Source organism: Palaemon carinicauda, chromosome 30 (assembly GCF_036898095.1).
Source record: "Palaemon carinicauda isolate YSFRI2023 chromosome 30, ASM3689809v2, whole genome shotgun sequence".
NCBI lineage: Eukaryota > Metazoa > Arthropoda > Malacostraca > Decapoda > Palaemonidae > Palaemon > Palaemon carinicauda.
This window is the reverse complement of record NC_090754.1, coordinates 33469567-33492163: the sequence shown is the minus strand read 5'-3', so window position 1 is coordinate 33492163 and position 22597 is coordinate 33469567. Positions and strand designations below refer to the sequence as shown.

Below are 22597 nucleotides of genomic sequence, written 5' to 3'. Positions count from 1 at the left end.
ATTTTTGGCACAAACTACAAATTTTAAAAACAATTTGCAATTTTCCTAGCTATACAAACCTGAGTTATTTAAATGATTACTCCTAGTTCTGTTTTCTACAACTAGTCAATAAAAAAGAAAAAGGTTCTGTTGCATCATAATTGGTTACCTAACAACTCTATTGCAATGCAGTGTTGTGCATTGCGGCACAATAGGTTTCACTCTATTCAAGACAAAGATTTATGGGGTGGTTGACACAGGACCTTTGCTTGAATGACTCGGGGTTTGTATCCCTAGGAAAAATACAAATTGTTTTTATAATTTGTAGTTTTTGGCTACATGGATACAAACTTCAGTCATCTAAATGGGAGTCTTCCTTGGGTGGGGGGAAGTCTCCGTTAAGATGTATTCACTCTCATTTTGACAGTTACAAGTACATATAGGTATGAGCAAAAATGATTATGTAAGGGCAGTTCAACTGGCTTGTAAATAGGCAGAGTTGTGTCCAATCCTTCAGGTTCAGTCTATGACAGAGATAAAGCCATATGAAAATTAAAGCATCAAACAAATATAGCAAAGAGATATTTTCTATCTTTCTTGACCTTGTTCATGTTGTACATCACAACACATGCAATTGAATTATGCATATTTTGGCACTAGTTTCATCCAAATTGGATAAAAATTGACCAAGATAGAGCAAAAGGACATTTTCTACCTTTTTGTCACTTTGACCTTGACCTTTGATCCAATCACTCCCCAAATGTAATAAAATTATCCTTGTTATGCAAACAAATCAGATAACAATGGCCTAGTAATGACTAAACCTGTTTTTGCAAGTTCATTGACCCCATTGACTTTTGAATCCCAATTGCTAAGAAGGGTAAGGACATCCCTATGTGATGTATATCACAAGCTATGCAATTGATTAAATTATGCACATTTTAACACTACTTTCATGCAAATTGGATAAAAATTGACCATGTTATAGCAAAAAGACGTTTTGAACCTTTTCGTAACCTTGACCATAATCATGGTGTATATCACAATATAGACAACTGAATTATGTACATTTTTTCACTATTTCATGCAAATCAGATAAAAATTGACCACAATATAACAAAACAATGTTTTTTTTACCTTTTCATTACCTTGACGTTAACTTTTGAACCATCCCAAAATCTTACCAAGTTGTCCTTAGATCATGGCCAATCATTCCACCAAAAATTTTATGAGATTAAGTCAAATAGTTTTTGAGTTAAGCAAATAACAAAAAAAACAAAATAAATAAATAAATACACGCATATCAAAACGTAACCTTCTGGCGAAAATGATAAGCACAATTAGGGACAAAGGTAAAGAAAACGCACAAAGCACTAAAAAGGCAATCCAGTCTGAATGATGTAATTCATGATCATGGAGGAAAAGAGGGAAGGCCTCTTATTGTTATGCAGTAGCAACCAGAATAGAAGTGGAGCCTACCACGTAGGAGCGCATAACACTGCCGTGCAGTAGAGTTGCTAGGTAACCAATAATGATGCAACCGAACCGTTTTTCTTTTTTTACTATCGGGTCGTAGAAAATGGAACTAGGTACAGTGATACCTCGGTACTCGACCATAATCCGTTCGAGATCCGTGTTCGACCTCCGATTTGTTCGAGTACCGAATTTTTTTTCCCCATAAGAAATAATGGTATATATTCTATTCCGTTCCCAAGCACTCGAACAGGCCCAAAATATTAATAAAACGTGTACCTAAACAACAATAATTATCTAAATGTGTATGAAATTGGTCAGAAAATCCTATAAAACAATTTTAAACCATTTACTGTACTAAAATAAAACAATTTTAAACCATTTTCTGTACTGTAGTGAACATACCTTTGAGCAGCGGTTCGATGGCATACAGGGATGGATGTGGAGAGGATGGAAGGGGGAGGTTACTGCTTGGAAGGAGAGTCCCCTTCCATGATGTGGCGGGGTAGTTCTCCTTCAGGAGTTGTTTCTCTCTCCAATGAAAGGGTGGGCAGATCTATTTCAGGGGTTTCTTCTCTTCTTTGTCTCTTCTTTGGAGGAGAAACAGGCTTTGATGTAGCAGCTTTCTTTTCTTTTGTGAAAAACTGGTCTATTGTTAATTGTTTCTTCCTCCTCTGCAGTATTCTTCGAAAATGATACATGACACTATCATTAAACATATGCACTGCCCGGTTTGCTACTGCAATTTCTGGGTGGTATTTTTCAGCAAAAGCCTGCACATCTGCCCACTTGGAACAAATTTCATTGATGAGAGAACTTGGAACATCCTCCCTTACCTCATCCTCTTCTGAAGATTCCTGCTCCACAATCAGATCCTGCTGCTGTTGTTGTTGCAGGTGCAACAATTCCTCCACAGTCAACTCGGTAGAATGGCTTTCTACAAGCTCATCAATATCATCCTTGTCGACCTCAAGCCCCAAACTCCTGCCCATGACAACAATTTCCTCAACGACATCAGTGTCATCAGAAATTACAGGGGTAGCAGTGCTTGGACCCGCCTCTGGTTGGAAACCTTCAAACTCCCTCTCTGTGACACATGATGGCCACAGCTTACGCCAGGCAGAGTTCAATGTCCTATAGGTCACACCTCGCCAAGCTTGGTCAATCATGTTAACAGAGTTGAGGATGCTGAAGTGTTCCTTCCAGAATTCCTTTAGGGTCAACTTCGTGTCACTGGTCACTTCAAAACACTTTCTGAAAAGGGCCTTGGTATAGAGTTTTTTGAAGTTTGAAATGACCTGTTGGTCCATGGGCTGGAGTATGGGAGTAGTATTGGGGGGCAAGAATTTGATTTTGATAAAGCTGTATTCTTCTTTCAAGTCATCCTCGAGACCTGGAGGATGTGCAGGAGCATTGTCCATAACCAGAAGACATTTCATTGGCAAGCTCTTTTCAATGAGGTAAGCCTTAACCTGGGGGGCAAACACTTCGTTTATCCACTCAGTAAAGAATTGTCTTGTGACCCAAGATTTAGTGTTCGAGCGCCACATAACTGGTAGTGCACTTTTACAAATATTATTTCGTTTGAACACCCGGGGGTTGTCCGAGTGGTACACTAACAAGGGTTTGATCTTGCAATCGCCACTTGCATTTGCACACAGCAACAATGTTAGCCTATCTTTCATTGGCTTGTGACCTGGCATCTTCGTCTCGTCCTTGGTAATGTACGTATTGGCTGGCATTTTCTTCCAAAATAACCCAGTCTCATCACAATTAAAGACTTGTTGTGCGATCAAATTTTGTTCATTTATGTACCGATCGAATTCCCCCACGTATTTATCGGCTGCAATTTGATCCGAACTAGCTGCCTCCCCATGCCTAGTAACACGATGAATACCTGTTCTATTACGAAACTTTTCAAACCAACCCCTGCTCGCTTTAAATGTAAATGAATCACTTTCACTGGTACTCGGACTTTTCTTCACTAATTCTTCATAGATATGCAACGCTTTTTCACAAATGAACGCTTCACTAACACTTTCCCCGGCCAACTGTTTTTCTTTAATAAATATTAAAAGCAACTTTTCCATCTCCTCAATCACTTGTGGCCTTTGCTTAGTTACCGCCGTAACTCCCGTTGCAACATTCGCCTTCTTAATCATTTCTTTATGCTTTAAAAACGTAGAAATGGTCGACTTCGCCATTCCGTATTCTACCGCTAAATCGGACACTCGTACACCATTCTCATATTTCGCTATAATTTCCTTCTTCAACTCGATCGTTGTTCGCACTGTTTTCCTCTTCTCCTTCCCCTTAACACTCATTACTTTCTTGGGACTCATTATGAAAGCTAAAAAAGCAATTAAAAGCACTGAAAATCACTAAATCACAACGAATGCTGATCGCGCGTTGTCTGAGTGACGCTCTCGAGAGAACTGATGCTTCCCGAACAAGCGAGAGTGGCCGAGATGGCGCGATCATCACAAAGCCCATGCGGTCGTCACGTGTTCGGCTGGTCGAGTACCGAATTTTTGGTCGAGCACCGCAGCAAAAATTTCTCGAAAATTTTGGTCGAACTCCGAATTGTTCGAGTATAGAGTCGTTCGACTACCGAGGTATCACTGTATAACCATTTAAATGACTCAGAAGTTTGTATCTGTGTAGGAATAAATACCGAATAAAAAAAAATATCTTTCTGAATATTGGCCGCTTTATATTTATTCTACCATCATTGTTACGGCAAGTCACTTTTTTCCCCCATTTCCTTAACTCTTACATCTAAAAATTATGGGGGACTCCAAAGGAAAATGAGTTTTTGAGTTTGGTAAAACTCGATCTACAACAAAAGGAAATGTCAGGAGATAAATCAAAAGAAAAGTTATTGGCTCATTTATGTACTCAGTAAAAATCATGGAAAAATGATAAAGCATGAATACGAGACAAGGGCAACCATGGGGATACATCCTAATTTAAACAGTTCCCAGTCCTACCTGGATGGGTTCTGGCAACCTTCTAACCTACACTTGCCTGGAGCATCATATATATTCACAATGATTTACTGGGATGTATCCAAATCTAACCTAACCAGGATTACCTCTTACTAATGCGCAGGTTTAGGATAAGCTATCTATCACTTCAAGTTTGAGAGAAAACAATTACCAGTTGATATTTGATACTTTAATTTATAGCAAAACTGGATTTCGCTATAAAAGAAATGAATGAGTGCTGGCAAATTTGGCATTTTTGTCTCTGATTAACGGGGGCTGAGGAATACAGTAATTAAAGTGAAGTCAATTTCTAGGTCAAGTCAATTTCTAGGTCAAGTCAATTGTTTACTTTTGGGAGACTGATTATGAGTTACTGTACATGCGTACTTTGCATTACCAGGCTTTTCTAACCTATTACGAGCTTCCAAATATTTATACACAAGTTCCCGGATATTGCTTAACAATAGACATTTTTTCCCTACCCTTATCTTCAGTTCCAACATGACTACTTTCATGTGAAGATGTCTCCAGGAAGGAAGTACAATCTATTTCAAAATTTAGTGTAATTTCATCTATTTTGGTAACTGACTACAGTACCTGTAGAGCATGCTGAAAACACTCTCTTCAGTATACTGTATACTGTAGTTATAGTTACTCATGTGAAAGTTAAAAATACTGTATCCCTAAATAATGAATGACAGGGCTTGTGTGCAAAGCATATCACAGACCGTTTGCCAGGACAGAGGAGCAGTGAGGTAATGTTAATTTTACGAGCGTAGCAAGCCACAACAGGGTAAAAACCATTAGAACGACATGAAATGAATCATATATAATTATATTTTAATTTCCAGCCACTTAATGAACCGGAAATTACTCCACTTGGTTATCTTGTGTCTATTTTGCATTTCTGACCATTATAGTTGGTAGGTTAGCCAGGCCACCAGCCACCCATTGAGATACTACCATTAGAGAGGTATTGGGTCCTTTCACTGGCCAGACAGTACAACATTGGATCCCTCTAAATTTTCCTTTGCTAACACATACACTGAATAGTGTGGCTTATCATTTCTACAATCTCCTCTGACCTCATACACCTAACGACACTGAGATTACCAAACAATTCTTCTTAGCACAAGGGTTAACTACTGCACTGTAATTGTTCAGTGGCTACTTTCCTCTTGGTAAGGGTAGAAGAGACTTTAGCTATGGTAAGCAGCTCTACTAGGAGAAGGACACTCCAAAATCAAACCATTGTTCTCTAGTCTTGGGTAGTCCCATAGCCTCTGGACCATGATATTCCACTGTCTTGGAGTAGTTAGGCTATCTTGCTTGAGGGTACACTCACACATACTATTCCATCTTATTTCTCTTCTTACTGTATCAACCTTTTTTAGTTTATATATGAAAAATTTATCTTAAATTATTTCCTTATTTCCTTTCCTCACTGGGCTATTTTCTCTGTTGGATCCCTTATGCTTCTAGCATCCTGCTTTTCTACATAGAATTGTATCTTTGCAAGCAATAATAATAATAATTATAAAAATATTATTACTGTAAATAACTTTTTTTAGCAATTTCCTACCCAAAACCTCAAGTTTCCCACTGGAGTTCCCCATAATTGTCTTTCTAAAAGTGGGCTGAGGTCCAAAAACTCATAAACGAGTGGTTTGCCACAATCATGGTCAGAAACAAAACATCAGACAGCGAATGAGAAAAATGTTATTTTCATTAGTAAAATAAATTTTTGAATATACTTACCCGATGATCATGTAGCTGTCAACTCTGTTGCCCGACAGAAATCTACGGTCGGGATACGCCAGCGATCGCTATACAGGTGGGGGTGTACACAACAGCGCCATCTGTGAGTAGGTACTCAAGTACTTCTTGTCAACAAGAACTCAATTTTCTCCTCGGTCCACTGGTTCTCTATGGGGAGGAAGGGCGGGTCCTTAAATTCATGATCATCGGGTAAGTATATTCAAAAATTTATTTTACTAATGAAAATAACATTTTTCAATATTAATCTTACCCGATGATCATGTAGCTGATTCACACCCAGGGTGGTGGGTGGAGACCAGCATACATGTTAACAAAGAAGCTAAGTATCCCGTATCTTATTTTAGCCGTTATTCAAAATAACAAACATAAAATAAATAAGTACCTGGTAAGGAAGTCGACTTGAACCATTACTCTGCCTTTTTAAGTACGTCTTCCTTACTGAGCCTAGCGATCCTCTTAGAATGCTGAGCGACTCCTAGGTGCTGAAGTATTAAGGGCTGCAACCCATACTAAAGGACCTCATCACAACCTCTAATCTAGGCGCTTCTCAAGAAAGAATTTGACCACCCGCCAAATCAACCAGGATGCGGAAGGCTTCTTAGCCTTCCGGACAACCCAGAAATATTTCAAGAGAAAGATTAAAAAGGTTCTGGAATTAGGGAATTGTAGTGGTGGAGCCCCCACCACTACTGCACTCGTTGCTACGAATGGTCCCAGAGTGTAGCAGTTCTCGTAAAGAGACTGGACATTCTTAAGATAAAAGACGCGAACACTGATTAGCTTTTCCAAAAGGTTGCGTCGAAAATATTTTGCAGAGATCTATTTTATTAAAAGGTCACGGAAGTTATGATAGCTCTAACTTCGTGTGTCCTTACCTTCAGCCAAGCTTGGTCTTCCTCATTCAGAAGGGAATGAGCTTCTCGTATTAACAGTCTGAAAATAATAGGATAAAGAATTCTCTGACATAGGCAAAGATGAATTCTTAACTAAACACCATAAAGCTTCAGACGGGCCTCATAAAGGTTTTTAAAATAGAACTTAAGAGCTCTACAGGACATAATACTCTTTCTAGTTCATTTCCAACCATATCGATAAGTTTGAAATAACGAACGATATTGGTCAAGGCCGAGAAGGCAGCTCGTGTTTGGCTAGAAAACCAAGATGTAGAACATGTAGCCGTTTCGGATGAAAATCCGATGTTCTTGCTGAAGGCATGAATCTCACTGACTCTTTTAGCTGGTAAAGCATATCAGGAAAAGAGTCTTAAAGGTGAGATCTTTCAGGGAGGCTGATTGAAGTGGTTCGAACCTGTCTAACATAAGGAATCTTAGAACCACGTCTAAATTCCAACCAGGTGTAACCAAACGACGCTCCTTCGTGGTCTCAAAAGACTTAAGGAGGTCCTGTAGATCTTTATTGTTAAAAAGATCTAAGCCTCTGTGATGGAAGACTGATGCCAACATGCTTCTGTAACCCTTGAAAGTGGGAGCTGAAAGAGATCGCTCTTTTCTCAGATATAAGAGGAAGTCAGCTATTTGAGTTACAGAGGTACTAGTCGAGGATACGGATACTGACTTGCACCAGTTTAGGAAGATTCCCCACTTCGATTGGTAGACTCTAAGGGTGGATGTTCTCCTTCCTCTAACAATCGCTCTGGTTGCCTCCTTCGAAAAACCTCTAGTTCTCGAGTCTTTCGATACTCTGAAGGCAGTGAGACGAAGAGCGTGGAGGCCTTGGAGTACCTTCTTACGCGTGGCAGATGTAGCAGGTCCACCCTTAGGGGAAGAGTTCTGGGAACGTCTACGAGCCATCGAAGTACCTCGGTAAGTTATTCTCTCGCGGGCCAGAGGGAAGCAACTAGTGTCAACTTTGTCCCAACGTGAGAGGCGAACTTCTGCAGTACCTTGTTGACAAACTAGAACGGAGGGAATGCATATAGATCTAGATGAGACTAATCTAGTAGAAAGGCATCTAAAAGAACCACTGCTGGGTCTGTTGAGAGCCTCTTGGACATCGAGGTTGCGAAGAGATCTATGGTTGGATGGCCCCAGGTGACCCAAAGTCTCTTGCATACATCTCTGTGGAGGGTCCAATATGTTGGAATTATTGTCCCTTCCTACTGAGACAAACTGCTAAGACATTCAAGTTGCCTTGGAAGAAATTTGTTACTAGTGAAAAGTCTAGACCTGTTGAACAGGAGAGGAGGTCACTAGCGAACTCGCACCATGTCAGAGAGTAGGTCCCTCCTTGCTAGGAGATGAACATCAAAGCAGGGAGTTGTCCGTGTTGACCTCCATTACTTTGTCTTGAAGGAGAGACCTGAAGCTTTTCCAGGTCAGACTTACTGCCAGAGGCTTCTTGCAGTTAAAATGCATTGTCCTTTGACGCGAGTTCCATAATCCCGTGCATTCCCTACCGCCTAAGGTCGCACCCCAGCCTACGTCCGATGCGTCTGAGAAGAGAACGTGGTTGGGAGTCTGAACAGTCAGGGGAAGACCCTATAAAAGGTTGATAAAGTCCTTTCCTCAGGTTAGACCAGACTTATCTTCCGGAAACCGGGATCGAGACCGCTTCTAGCGTCTTGTCCTTTTCCAGTGAAGAGCTAGATGAAACCGAAGAGGACGGAGGTGTAGTCTTCCAAGTGACACCAAATGCACCACGGATGACAGTGTCCTAACCAGACTCATCCACAGCCTGACAGGGCCGTATCCCTTCTTCAGCATCTTCTGGATGGATAGCAGGGCTGGGGATTGATCTTCTTGTTCAGCCATGTCCTCATCAGAGGGTTCCTCATTCGAAACTGATGAGGAAACGGCAACGGAGTGGGCAACGTCTGACTCGCTGAATCCGGTCGCACTGGTGGATGCGTGACGGAGCCGGACACAAGATCATGGTACTGCTGCACAGTCTGTGAACTGTCAACCATGGGGAAGCGAGGAAGTACAGCGACAACCCGAAACTGTCTAGACTGTCTGGGTAGTACAGACAACCCCTTATCGGGTTGCTGAGGTTGCCGCACTGCGTCACAACAAGTCACCTCTGCTGGTTGTTGAACGTCTTCCCAGTGACACACTGAACGTCCACAACCACCTCCGAGAGTAGCATAACATCAACGTGCGACTGGCAACCCACACTGGGTCGCACCGGTGGAGGAACCATCTCAACTGGCGGACGTGAGTAGGATACCTCAGCGTCAACAGGGCGTACAACCAACCGGTAGGAAGGTCGTTGGCAAGAAGGATCTTCTCCGTAAAAAATCCTCTATCAAGGACTAAGCTTGGACTGCATGTCTTGCAACAAAGCCCAAGGTCTATGGGAGCAGGTGTGGCAACAGACGGGGTTAGCGACTGAAGCGGAACCATTTACCCTCCCTGGAAGCATGTTATGCTTAAATAAAAGTCCATAGGAGGCTAAGCAGCTTAAGGCTCCTCTCCAAATGACAGAGTCCTCAAGGGAATATCAGAAGGAGGGAGAACAGCACTTTCTCATCTACAGGAACCATATCCGAGAATAGCTAGGTTCTCTCAGTGAGGGTTTCACTGGTGCAAAAGCAGCAGACCAGAAGGCAACGTTATGAAACTGCTTGACAGTCTGTGAACTGTCAAAAACTGAACTGTCAACCACAACAGGAGCGTGAGGACATACAGCACTGGTGTATAAGTAGCAGACCAGAAGGCAACGTCATGTAACAGTATGACAGTCTGTGAGTTGGCAACAACCAAAGTTGTGTGGGGAAGCCTCAACTCCTGACTGACTAGTTTGCTGCTGGCGAGTGGCGGTAACCACAGTGTGTTGCGGAGGCTGACACACCGTGTCAAAACACGGCAGCTTGTGGTAGCTCACGCACGGCAACGGAGTGCTCTGTGTGTGGGAGTCATCATACATCTGGCAGGGTTGACTGTGCATGGGTGGAGGAGCTCTCACAACAAGAGTGTGAGAGCAGGAAGCCATGCCGGGCGCACAACCGTGGGAGGTGTAGGCCCACGGGTGCATCGTCAACCTTCTCCGCAGTCGGAGTGTGGGAGCTGGCAACAACAAAAGCAGAGTGCTGGTGCGTGGGAGGGGCTGCGGTGGGTTGAGGAGCATGCGGTATGGTATGCGGAGCATGCTGTAAGGTATGCGGCTCATGCTGCATGGTATGCGGAGCATGCTGTAAGGTATGCAGAGCATGCTGCATGGACTGCGGAGAATGCCACATAGTGCTGGAACCTGGCAGCTCTACAGAACCTTCCCACTGCTGATGCGGTAGCTCACGCATGTTAGCAGATGGTGCAGCAAGAACATGCGTCTGGCAGGGTGAACTGCACATCGGTGGTGGAGCTCTCACAGGTGGAGGGTGGGAGCAGGCAGCCGCAGTATCTGCTGAGCGCACAACCTCGGCGGGTTGTAGGTTAACAGGTGCATTGTCAACCTTCCAGCACGATACTCCTGCATGAAGGAGCAAGCTGAGACTGTATAGTCTGCAGCATGGACCACTAGGGTCTATGAAAGACAACAACAAACGGAGCTACTGTCCGTTGTGACTGAGGGTCTAAAACAGCTGGTGCGGCAACAGACGGAGTTACTGCCTGTTGCGGTACCACCTTGCCTCTCTTGGGAGGTGTGCAGATGTCGTACTGCAGCGAGTCCGAACTGACCCAGTGGCTACACCTAGGCCGTTGGACTTGCGCGGAAGGGACCGACTTGCACTTAAAAGCTGCAAGATTTGGTCCATGGTTTCTGCGAGAAACCTCTTCCGCAGACGAGGAATAAATGGGCTCTCTCGTCTTTGTGTGGGTGGGGTGATCACGTCGGCAACGTGTGTAGATACACCCGAAACCACGGAGGGAAACGTCTGTTCGTTGATCAAGGCCTGTGGAACCCATAAGTCCTTCGACATTACTTCTCCCCTGGGCTTGGGAGCTTGTAAGAGGTATCGGACTAGGTGAACAACTGGCACGAACAGACGAACCCTCGAACGCAACACTGTAACACTTTGCGCATATCACTTTATCACTTTTGATTTTCTGTTTGCACATATTTCACTGAACTCGAACTTTAAATGGTTTGTACCTGAAACACGCAATCCTATCCTTCATTAAAAGGTAGTAATTGCGAAAACAGTATTACAATGTAACAGAAAAACATAATGAAAGATAAAGAATTCAGTGGCTGGAAAAGAGACTAAACACTAGATCAAATAAACTACGTTTAAAATCTCTCACCGCATAAAGCCTGGGAACAAGAATAAAACTCTAGAAACGTTTTACCTTCTTCCCCTATAGCGACTAGGGAGAAGAGCAAAAAACGAGAACAACGTTACCCGCTTGAACGAAACGTTTATCCTCCTCTCTCTCCCTCCGTCTCTATCTCTCTCTCTCTCTCTTTCTTGACTTAGAACCTGAGAGATGAGCCCAATTATATATATCGTTAAAACATATTATTTGTTAAAGGAAAAAAACTGAAAGGTTTCCCAAATAAAAAGTTCCTTATTAAAATTAAAACCATTAAAGCTAAGAAAGAATGAACGAAACGCTAGAATCGGTTTACTCTTACTGCAACGTGAAACCGTGAAATACTCTCTCTCTATCGTAACGATAGAGCGCAAGTTGAACGTTCTGAACGTCAACAACTGCGGAGACTAAACAAAACGTTAGTTCAACTTTGAAAACAGTACGAGACTATCAAAGAAATTCTTTCAAAAACATTAAAATTAAAATAGCATAAATTCTTAACAGGAAAAACGATATGACGGGCTCAATGTTAATTAACTTCGGTTCCAAGTAAGGACCGCCTACTATTAGGAAAGGTCGCATATAAACAAACATAAAAATTAATTTTTATAAGTTTATAATAAATGGAAAGTTAATCGAAGAGGCCTATAAATGGCGGAGAGATATAAAATAAATCTATAACTTTGTTAAGCAAAATTACCAAAAACCTAAACACACTTCCGTCTAAGGGAAGGGTGGGTCATAAAAAGTGAAAGAGAGTCTATACTCTCTTCGACACCAACACTTCCGTCTAAGGGAAGGGTCGGCCATTTAAAAGTGAAAGAGAGTCCATACTCTCTTCGTCACCATAATAAAATCTATCCAAAACGAGTTCAAGTTTTGAAATGAAGATAAAACCCCTGCATAGCGAAAGCTCAAAACTGGAATAGTGTACTTCACCAAAAAGTTGTGAAAACAAATCCAGTTAGGGACGGCGTATTAGTAGGTCTTGCCGGAGGCACGACAGAGGAAAAATTGAGTTCTTGTTGACAAGAAGTACTTGAGTACCTACTCACAGATGGCGCTGTTGTGTACACCCCCACCTGTATAGCGATCGCTGGCGTATCCCGACCGTAGATTTCTGTCGGGCAACAGAGTTGACAGCTACATGATCATCGGGTAAGATTAATATTGAAAAATATATGGTTTATGTATTTGAGTAGAAATTAAAGTATCACATATGTACCCAGAATGTAAAACCACATTTTAAAAGGTAAACAGACATAAGAACACCACCTAACCTAAGGTTCCCCCACCTAACTTAGCCTAGGAACTGCATCCTTACCTACTTACCTACCAGAGAGCAGTCTTTCCCATCACTCCTTACACTACCATATTCGTAGCTTACTCTGTCCCAACGAACTATATTCACCCCTATGATTTTACCATGAAACCAAGGTAAGACCACTGCTGTCTTAGGGGATTTGCAAACTACCAAGTGGGTAAGGCCAAACATCTTAGGTTATCTGAGAAACCTCAGGCTAGGCCATACACTTGAGTTTGTTTATTCTGATAAAAATGGTTGGAGCCTTTGTACATCAGCAGCCAGTTCTTCCCGCATGCATAAAAATGGACAACTGCTAACCTAAACTTTCCCCCTTAACCTAACCTACAACCGGTGTCCTTACGTACTTACCTAATGGGGGAGGGCCTAACGCCCCCTTGCGACCCTCTTACACTGCCGTATTCTTAGTCAGCTAACACCTCTCAGCTACCCCCATTACACTGCCTTATTAATAGTCGCCGTCATCATACATACAGGTGACTGCTATCATACATACATCCCAAATGGTTTTTGAATTGTTACCTTGTTTTAAAAGCAGTTATAACAAGAAACATGATATTTTGATTATAAAATAAATTTTTGAATATACTTACCCGGTGAATATATAATAGCTGACGTCTCGGACGGCTCGACAGAAACCAAAAACTCGCGAGCGATCGCCATGAAGGTTGCGGGTGTGACCACCAGCGCCGACTATCGGCCAGATACCGCATATACTTGTAAACAGCTCCAGTTCTTCTCATTCCGCTGGGTCTCTATCGGGGAGGAAGGGAGGGCCTTTAATTTATATATTCACCGGGTAAGTATATTCAAAACTTTATTTTATAATCAAAATATAATTTTTAAATATTAAACTTAGCCGGTGAATATATAATAGCTGATTCACACCCATGGTGGTGGGTAGAGACCAGTATTAATACAATAAAGGCGTATATGCTCATGAGTTTTTGACAATTATATCATAACAAAACCCAATTAAATATAGGTACCTGGTAAGGAAGCTGACTCTGACGATTACTCTGCCTTATTAGTCCGCTTTCCTCACGAAGCCCAGCCATCCTCTTAGGATGCTGAAAGACTCCCAGGAGCTGTTATATCCAGGGTGACCACCCATACAACAGGACCTCATCAAAACCCTTAATCTGGGCGCTCTCAAGAAACGACATTTGACCACCCGCCAAATCAAAAAGGATGCGAAAGACTTCTCAGTCTTCCGTACAACCCAAGACAAGATTAAAAACATTTCAAGAGAAGATTAAAAGGATATTGGGATTAAGGGATTGTAGTGGTAGAACCCTCACCCACTATTGCACTCGCTGCAACGAATGGACCCAGTGTGTAGCAGTCCTCATAAAGAGTCTGGACGTCTTTTAAGTAAAATGAAGCGAACACCGACTTGCTCCTCCAAAAGGTCGCGTCCATAATACTTCACAGAGATCTGTTTTGCTTAAAAGCCACGGAAGTTGCTATCGCTCTTACTTCGTGCGTCTTGACCTTAAGTAAACAACGATCTTTTTCACTTAAGTGAGAATGAGCCTCTCGGATTAAAAATCTAATAAAATACGATAAAGCATTTTTAGACATAGGCAATGAGGGCTTCTTAACGGAGCACCATAAGGCCTCAGATCCACCTCGTAAAGATCTGGTACGAGCTAAATAAAACTTAAGAGCTCTAACTGGGCACAGTACTCTTTCAACCTCGTTGCCTACGATCTCTGATAGGCAAGGTATATCAAAAGATTTAGGCCAAGGACGAGAAGGCAGTTCATTTTTGGCCAAGAAACCAAGCTAAAGCGAACATGTGGCTTTATCTGTAGAGAAGCCGATGTTTTTACTAAAGGCATGGATCTCACTGACCCTTTTAGCCGAAGCCAAGCACACCAAAAAAAGCGTCTTGAGGGTGAGATCCTTCAGGGAGGCTGAATGTAATGGCTCAAACCTGTCGGACATTAGGAACCTTAGGACCACGTCTAAGTTCCAACCAGGAGTTGACATGCGACGCTCCTTAGAGGTCTCGAAGGACTTAAGGAGATCTTGGAGATCTTTATTATTGGACAGATCCAAGCCTCTATGTCTGAACACAGAAGCCAACATGCTCCTGTAGTCCTTAATAGTGGGAGCAGAGAGGGAGCGAACATTTCTCAGATGCAGGAGAAAGTCTGCAATTTGGGCTACAGAGGTACTGGAAGATGAAATGGATGATGACTTGCACCAATCTCTAAAGACCTCCCACTTCGACTGGTAGACCTTGATGGTAGATGTTCTCCTAGCCCTCGCGATCGCACTGGCTGCCTCCTTCGAAAATCCTCCAGCTCTTGAGAGTCTTTCGATAGTCTGAAGGCAGTCAGACGAAGCGCGAGGAGGCTTTGATGAAGACTCCTTACGAGGGGCTGCCGTAAGAGATCCATCCTTAAAGGCAGACTCCTTGGAACGTCTACCAGCCATTGAAGTACCTCTGTGAACCACTCTCTCACGGGCCAGAGGGGAGCAACCAACGTCAACCTTGTCCCTTCGTGAGAGTCGAACTTCTGCAGTACCTTGTTGATGATCTTGAACGGCGGGAATGCGTACGCGTCCAGGTGAGACCAGTCCAGCAGAAAAGCATCTATGTGGGCCGCCTCTAGATCTGGGACTGGAAAGCAATAGGTCGGGAGCCTTTTGGTCAACGAGGTGGCAAAGAGGTCTATGGTGGGTTGACCCCAAGTCATCCAAAGACTCTTGCATACGTCCTTGTGGAGGGTCCATTCTGTGGGGATCACCTGACCTCTCCGACTGAGACAGTCCGCCAAGACGTTCAATTCCCCCTGGATGAATCTTGTCAACAGTGAGATGCCTCGATCTTTTGACCAGATGAGGAGGTCCCTTGCGATGACGAACAGTGTGTGGGAGGGAGTGCCTCCTTGCTTGGAGATGTACGCCAAGGCTGTGGTGTTGTCCGAATTCACTTCTACCACTTTGTTTCGTAGAAGACTCTCGAAACTCGTCAAGGCCAAGTGAACAGCCAACAGCTCCTTGCAGTTGATGTGCAGGCTCCTCTGATCCGACGTCCAAAGACCCAAACATTCCAGACCGTCCAGAGTTGCTCCCCAACCCAAATCCGACGCGTCTGAGAACAACACGTGGTTTGGGTTCTTGACCGCCAGGGACAGACCCTCTCGAAGACTTATGTTGTTGTCCCACCAGTTCAGGCACGTTTTTACTGGCTCGGAGATCGGGATTGAAACAGCTTCCAAAGTCTTGCCCTTGTTCCAATGGGAGACTAGATGGAACTGGAGAGGGCGAAGGTGAAGTCTCCCTAGTGAGATAAATTGTTCCAGGGATGACAGAGTCCCTAGGAGGCTCATCCAACTTCTCACTGAGCAACGGTCTTTTCTCAGCATGAGGCGGACTTTGAGCAAGGCTTGATCTATCCTGGTGGCAGACGGAAAAGCCCGAAAAACTAGACTGCGAATCTCCATCCCCAAATAGAGAATCGTCTGGGAGGGATTCAGTTGAGACTTTTCTAAGTTCACTAACAGTCCCAACTCCTTTGCAAGATCCAACGTCCATTGAAGGTCCTGCAGACAGCGATGACGGGACGACGCTCTGAGTAGCCAGTCGTCCAGGTACAGGGAGGCTCGAATTCCCGATAAATGAAGAAATTTTGCCACATTCCTCATGAGCCTCGTAAACACAAGAGGAGCAGGGCTGAGGCCGAAGCACAGTGCTCGGAACTGGTACACCACATTCTTGTATACAAACCTCAGATACGGTTGAGAATCCGGGTGTATAGGAATGTGGAAGTACGCATCCTGCAGGTCGAGAGAGACCATCCAGTCTCCCTCTCTGACCGCTGCTAGGACGGACTTCGTGGTCTCCATCGTAAATTTTGTTTTTACAACAAAAACGTTGAGCGCACTGACATCCAGCACTGGCCTCCAACCTCCTGTATGCTTTGGGACTAGGAAGAGACGGTTGTAAAATCCCGGTGATTGAAGGTCCGAGACTTTCACCACCGCTCCCTTCTCTAGCAACTGAGAAACCTGCTGATGTAGAGCTTGTCTCCTTGACTCCTCTCGATACTTGGGAGAGAGGTCTAAAGGAACTGTTACTAGAGGAGGTCTGCGTACAAAAGGTATTTTGTACCCCTCCTTGAGCAACAACACAGACTCTCGGTCTGCACCCCTCTTCTCCCAGGCCTGCCAGAAGTTGTTCAGTCTGGCCCCTACCGCTGTCTGAGGACGTGGGCAGTCAGACTCTGCCACGGGAGGACTTGGATCCTCTCCTCTTGCCTCTTTTACTGTCGGCACGAGCGCCTCCCCTACTGGGGGCTCTGCCACGAAAGGGCGGGATAAACCTCGTCGCTGGGGTATCGATCTTGGGTCTTACAACATAAGACGACGAAGGAGCAGCCTTGCGAGAAGACGTAGCCATCAGGTCGTGGGTATCCTTCTGCACCAGCGAAGCCGCAATATCCTTGATCAACTGCTGAGGAAACAAGGCAGATGACAACGGGGCAAAGAGAAGTTCCGACCTTTGGCAGGGAGTTACTCCTGCCGAAAGGAACGAGCAAAGAGTCTCCCTCTTCTTCAGGACTCCAGCCGTAAAGGTAGCGGCGAGCTCATTAGAGCCATCACGGATGGCTTTGTCCATGCAGGACATAATAAGCACGGAAACATCACGGTCGGCCGACGAGATCTTCCTGCTTAAGGCTCCTAGAGACCAATCTAAGAAGTTAAAAACTTTGAAGGCCCTGTAAACCCCTTTGAGGAGATGGTCAAGGTCCGAGGAGGACCAGTAAACTTTAGAGCGTCTCATGGCCAGGCGACGGGGAGAGTCTACGAGGCTTGAGAAGTCTCCCTGGGCAGAGGCAGGAACTCCCAAGCCGAGAACTTCTCCCGTGTCATACCAAACGCTCGCTCTAGAAGCTAGTTTAAAAGGAGGGAAAGCAAAGGCTGTCTTCCCCAAACTCCTCCTGGTGATCAACCAGTCGCCTAGCAAACGTAAAGCTCTCTTAGAAGAGCGAGAGAGCACTAGCTTAGTAAACGAAGGCTTCGAAGTAGCTAGGCCTAGCGTAAACTCTGACGGAGGCGAACGAGGCGCAGCAGTTACAAAATGGTCCGGAAAAAAGATCCTTAAAAATCAGCATGATTTTTTTAAAGTCCATAGAGGGCTGAGCAGCTTTAGGCTCCTCTCCGTCTGACAAAGTGCCCAAAGGAATATCAGTAGGAGGAGGATCAGCAACTTCCTCATCTGAAGGAACCTCGTCCGACAATTGCCGAGTCTCATGAAAAGGAGAGACCTGCCGCGGCGGCAATGCTTGACAGGCAATGTCAACAAGCAAAGGAGCAGCAGTAGCAGTAGAGGAAGCGACGTCACGCCGCTGCTGAAAGGACTGAACTCCTTGTGACTGACCAACAACAACAACAGAAGTTGATGGACGCTCGATGTCACGTCGGAACTGCCTTGACTGCATAGACTGAGCAGTCAAAACCACCTTTGACTGCGGTGATTGACGCTCAACGTCAAGTCGAGGCAACTGAGCCGGTCGGCGAACGTCCTGAACGTCAACACGAGACTGCGGCAGCGGCTGAACGTCAACACGAGACTGCGGCAGCGGCTGAACGTCAACACGAGACTGCGGCAGCGGCTGAAAGTCAACACGGGACTGCAGCGAGGGAGGATCCATGTCACGTGACTGACGTGAAAAACTACTGACATCACGTTTCAAAGTACAAGAAACTTCAGCACTAACGTCAAACGGACGAGTAAAAGCTCGTTTGGGCGGCTGACGGCCAGAGTCTCGTTCAGCGTAACGGCGATTCGAAAGCGAAGGATCATCGTGAACCTGCTCAACGTCATACTCCTCCATAAGGGAGGCAAGCTTAGTCTGCATGTCCTGCAGGACAATCCATTTAGGATCAACGGGAGTCGGAACGGGCCGAGACGACGGTAACGTCTGTGTGGGCAAAACATTGCCTTTACCGCGACCCTCGGACCCCGTGTTACGCTTACGTTTAATAGGCGAACAGTCTTCCGACGACTGCAAAGGGTCAGAGCTGTCCCAACGGCTACAGCCAGGACGCTGGACCTGTCCTGAAGGGACTGACTTTCGCTTCAAGGGTCTAGAAACCTTGCGCCAAGGTTTCTTTTGCGAAAAGCCTTCGGATGACGAGGAGAACACAGTCTCACCCGTCTTATGGTAAGGGCGATCTTGACGAGAAACGTCCGATACCAAAGAGGGAACGTCTGTACGTTGGTTAAAGCCTCTCGTCCCCTTAAGTCCTACGACATTACTTCTCCCTGGTGCAGGGGAGCCTGAAAGAGGTCTCGGACTAGGGGAGCGACAAGCACGAACAGACGAACCCTCGGTCGCAACACTAAATACACTTTGCGCACTTATCACTTTATCACTACGATTTTCTGATTTACCACTCTGACACTTCAATAACTTCACATCTGACATGAGTTGGTTACGGTCCGATGCTAAGGACTCAACTTTTTCGCCTAAAGCTTGAATCGCAAGAAACATATCCCGCATGGACGGTTCATGAGTGCTAGTAGGGGGTTCAGGAACTACTACTACAGGGGAAGGATTAGGTTCAGGGGCATGGGAGGAGGAAAATTCCAACGACCTAGAGGAGCTTCTCCTCACCCTATCTCTCTCCAGCTTACGAGAATATTTATCATATTCAAGCCAGTCGAATTCCGACAAGACCACGCACTCATCACACCGATCTCCTAATTGGCAGGATTTACCCCGGCAATTAGAACAAACGGTATGTGGGTCGAGAGAGGCCTTGGGAAGACGTTTGTTACAATCCCTAGCATTACACTTACGAAATTTAGGTCCAGGGATAGGAGAAGGGTCAGCCATATTGAACAATCAGAGAAAATCCAAAACAAATCCAAAGTCATCAACAATAAACACTAGCCAAAAAAGGGTTCAAGAGTTTTAATTGAAGAAAAAACACCCGTCACAGCGAAAGCTCAAAAACAACCAAAATAAAGTACTTCACCAAAAAGGACGAAAACTCAAGGTCATCAGCGAGCGGAATCAACTTGTCGATAAGACCGACAGAGAAGAACTGGAGCTGTTTACAAGTATATGCGGTATCTGGCCGATAGTCGGCGCTGGTGGTCACACCCTCAACCTTCATGGCGATCGCTCGCGAGTTTTTGGTTTCTGTCAAGCCGTCCGAGACGTCAGCTATTATATATTCACCGGCTAAGTTTAATATTTAAAAATACGGGTTTCAAACAATGGGGTGTATGAATGATAGTGGCCACTTGTATGTATGATGACAGCCGACTATTAATAAGGCAGTGTAATGGGGGTAGCAGAGGGGCGTTAGCTCCCCCGTCAATTAAGTAGTTAAAGGCACGGCTTGTAGGTTAGGCTAGGTAGGGAAGTTTAGGTTAGTTGGTGTCCCTTTTCAATGCACGCTGGAGGAACTGGTCGCTGATAGGTATTATTGCATAAGTTGGCAATGTTTGATAGCTCAAAATACTATGCACAATGGATTAAAGCATGGAAAATGCAACATTTTGAATAACATAAACCCCAGGAGCAAATAAATACTAACATAATACGTGATTTTAAGTAAAATATTCCCTTTTTTAAACTTTCTCGAGTTGTGTCACTAGTCATTCGGAGCTCCCATTCGTGCAAATGTACATTCTCGTTGATGACGTAATCACTTAAGTTGCACCCACACGCTCAAATTGACCTAATGATTGTTATTTTTTCCAGTCAGTACATTTTTTAATACCTCCCACACTTTCAAATTTCCAACAATTAATTTGAACGATTTTCGGTGGCATGGTATTAGTGCCAATAGTAAAAATCACATGACTTTAAGCCAATTATATTACTTTTATTATAAAACACGTAACCAACCTTAGACCCGGTATTTTTGGAATTTGTAAATTAACGCCAATCATTACCATGGGTCTTGTTGAAGTGACATGCAATAGCTCTCCTATTGATCAGTGGCATTTTATAAAGAATTTTCATTCCGATTCAGCAAACTTTATTGAAAATTTTCATGGTCACGGTGTTTTGCCAAAGGGAGTGACTTGCCCTGATTGAGATTTTCCTTGCTCTTACCGCAGTGATCGTCATCAGTTTTAACGTGGATATCGAAAAATTGCCAAAAAAGAAAAAGGAAACAGTGTCATTATAGTGTAAGTTTATATAAAGGTTCCTTTTTAGACATTACCCATTTACCAGCTTGGGAAATTGGTTTATTTGTTAATCATTGGTTAGACAAAAGTTTCAAACATGAAAACATTCTTAAGTGCTTGCACTGGTCCCGCCATACAAGTGTAGCCTGGCGTAGTTTTTGTAGTGAGGGGACTCTTAACTGGCTTTACAATCAAGAGCCCACTGGTGGTCCTGGAATCATAGTAGAAATAGATGAGACTTTCTTTGGTAAAAGGAAGTATAATAGAGGGCAAAATCTTAACGATGTCTGGCTTTTTGGAGGAATAGATTGTGTCTCCAAAAAGAAGTTTATCATCCCTCTTCATAAAGAAGGACAAGACAGGAGGGCTAAAACCTTGATCCCTATAATCAGGAAAAATATACGGTCAGCTTATGTTGCAATTAGTGATGGCTGGGCTCTATATAGCCTACAACTCTTGGAAACGAAGGTTATGACCGCAAGGTGATTAATCATAGTGAAAACTTCGTTCACCCAGATGAGTAGTGTTCATACTCAAACTGTAGAGCGATTGTGGAGGAACATTAAAGGTGGTCCAAACGTCCTGGAATAAAAAGGGCATATTTCTACAGTATTTAGGACGTTATCTTTTTCTTGATTTTTTCGGAGATGATGCTCACCATCATTTTTCCTTGAAGCTGCCTGACTACAAACCTATGGGAAATCAAATACGGTAACCTGCAGACAACTTCCCGGCCACAGATGACGAGTTGGAGTCCAATAGTGACTAAGGTAGAAATTTAAGTATTTATTTTTTTCTTAGTAATCTCTCGATAATTATACAAATAATCGAAGCCAAAATCAAATCTGAAAGTGTTCGAACAGTGTGCTACTGGTACTACGCTATCTAAAAATTGTTCAATTTTTTTCATGTGACCTACAATGAGGGGTACGGGGGAGGTTAGTAACCTGTTTTCTTACTAGGTTACATTGCCCTGTAATACAGTACAATAATACCAGTCTTAGGAAAAATCAAATCTTAAAGTGTTCGAACAGTGTGCTACTAGTACTATGCTACCTAAGATTGTTCTTTTTTTATGTGACCTGCAATGGGGGGGGGGGTTTAATGACCTGTTTTCATACTAGATTAATCAAGTTATTTATTTATTATCAAAAAATTCTGGCGAAGTCGTAGGAGAACCATACGTTCGAACAGTGTCTTTCCGTGTCGGTATGGGTATGTCGGGGGTGAACGTAGTTCGTTGGGACAGGTTAAGATAAGAGTAGGGCAGTCTAAGGAGTGTCCCGGGGAGATTAGGCCCCTGTGAGTAAATATGTAAGGATATAGCTCCTAGGTTAGGTTCGGTGGAAAATCTAAGGTTAGGTAAGGTAAGGTAAGGTTAGGTTAGGTTAGGTTTGGTAGGTTAGGTTAGGTGGGGAACCTTAGGTTAGGTGGGGAAACTTGTGTTAGGTTAGGAGGGGAACCTTCGGTTAGGTGATGTTCTCATATCTGTTTGTAAAATGTGGGTTTTCACTCTGTCCCAACAAACTACAAAGGCTCCAGTATGTCGTAAGGTGTAAACATCGTCGCTGGTCGTCAATGCGTTTACACTTACATAAATACTTGTGTTCTCAGTAAAATTAGATACCCAATTGGTTTTCTGGCATATTTTCACATGTTTTGAAAGAATTTGACAA

At 43.8% G+C, this 22597-nt stretch overlaps 1 protein-coding gene across 1 annotated transcript in view; it reads right to left on the bottom strand.

Moving 5' to 3' along the window:
- Window positions 1-22597, bottom strand: part of LOC137622982 (lysine-specific histone demethylase 1A-like) — a 137651-nt gene that overhangs the window by 114420 nt on the left and 634 nt on the right. The gene's annotated exons all lie outside the window — the stretch shown is intronic.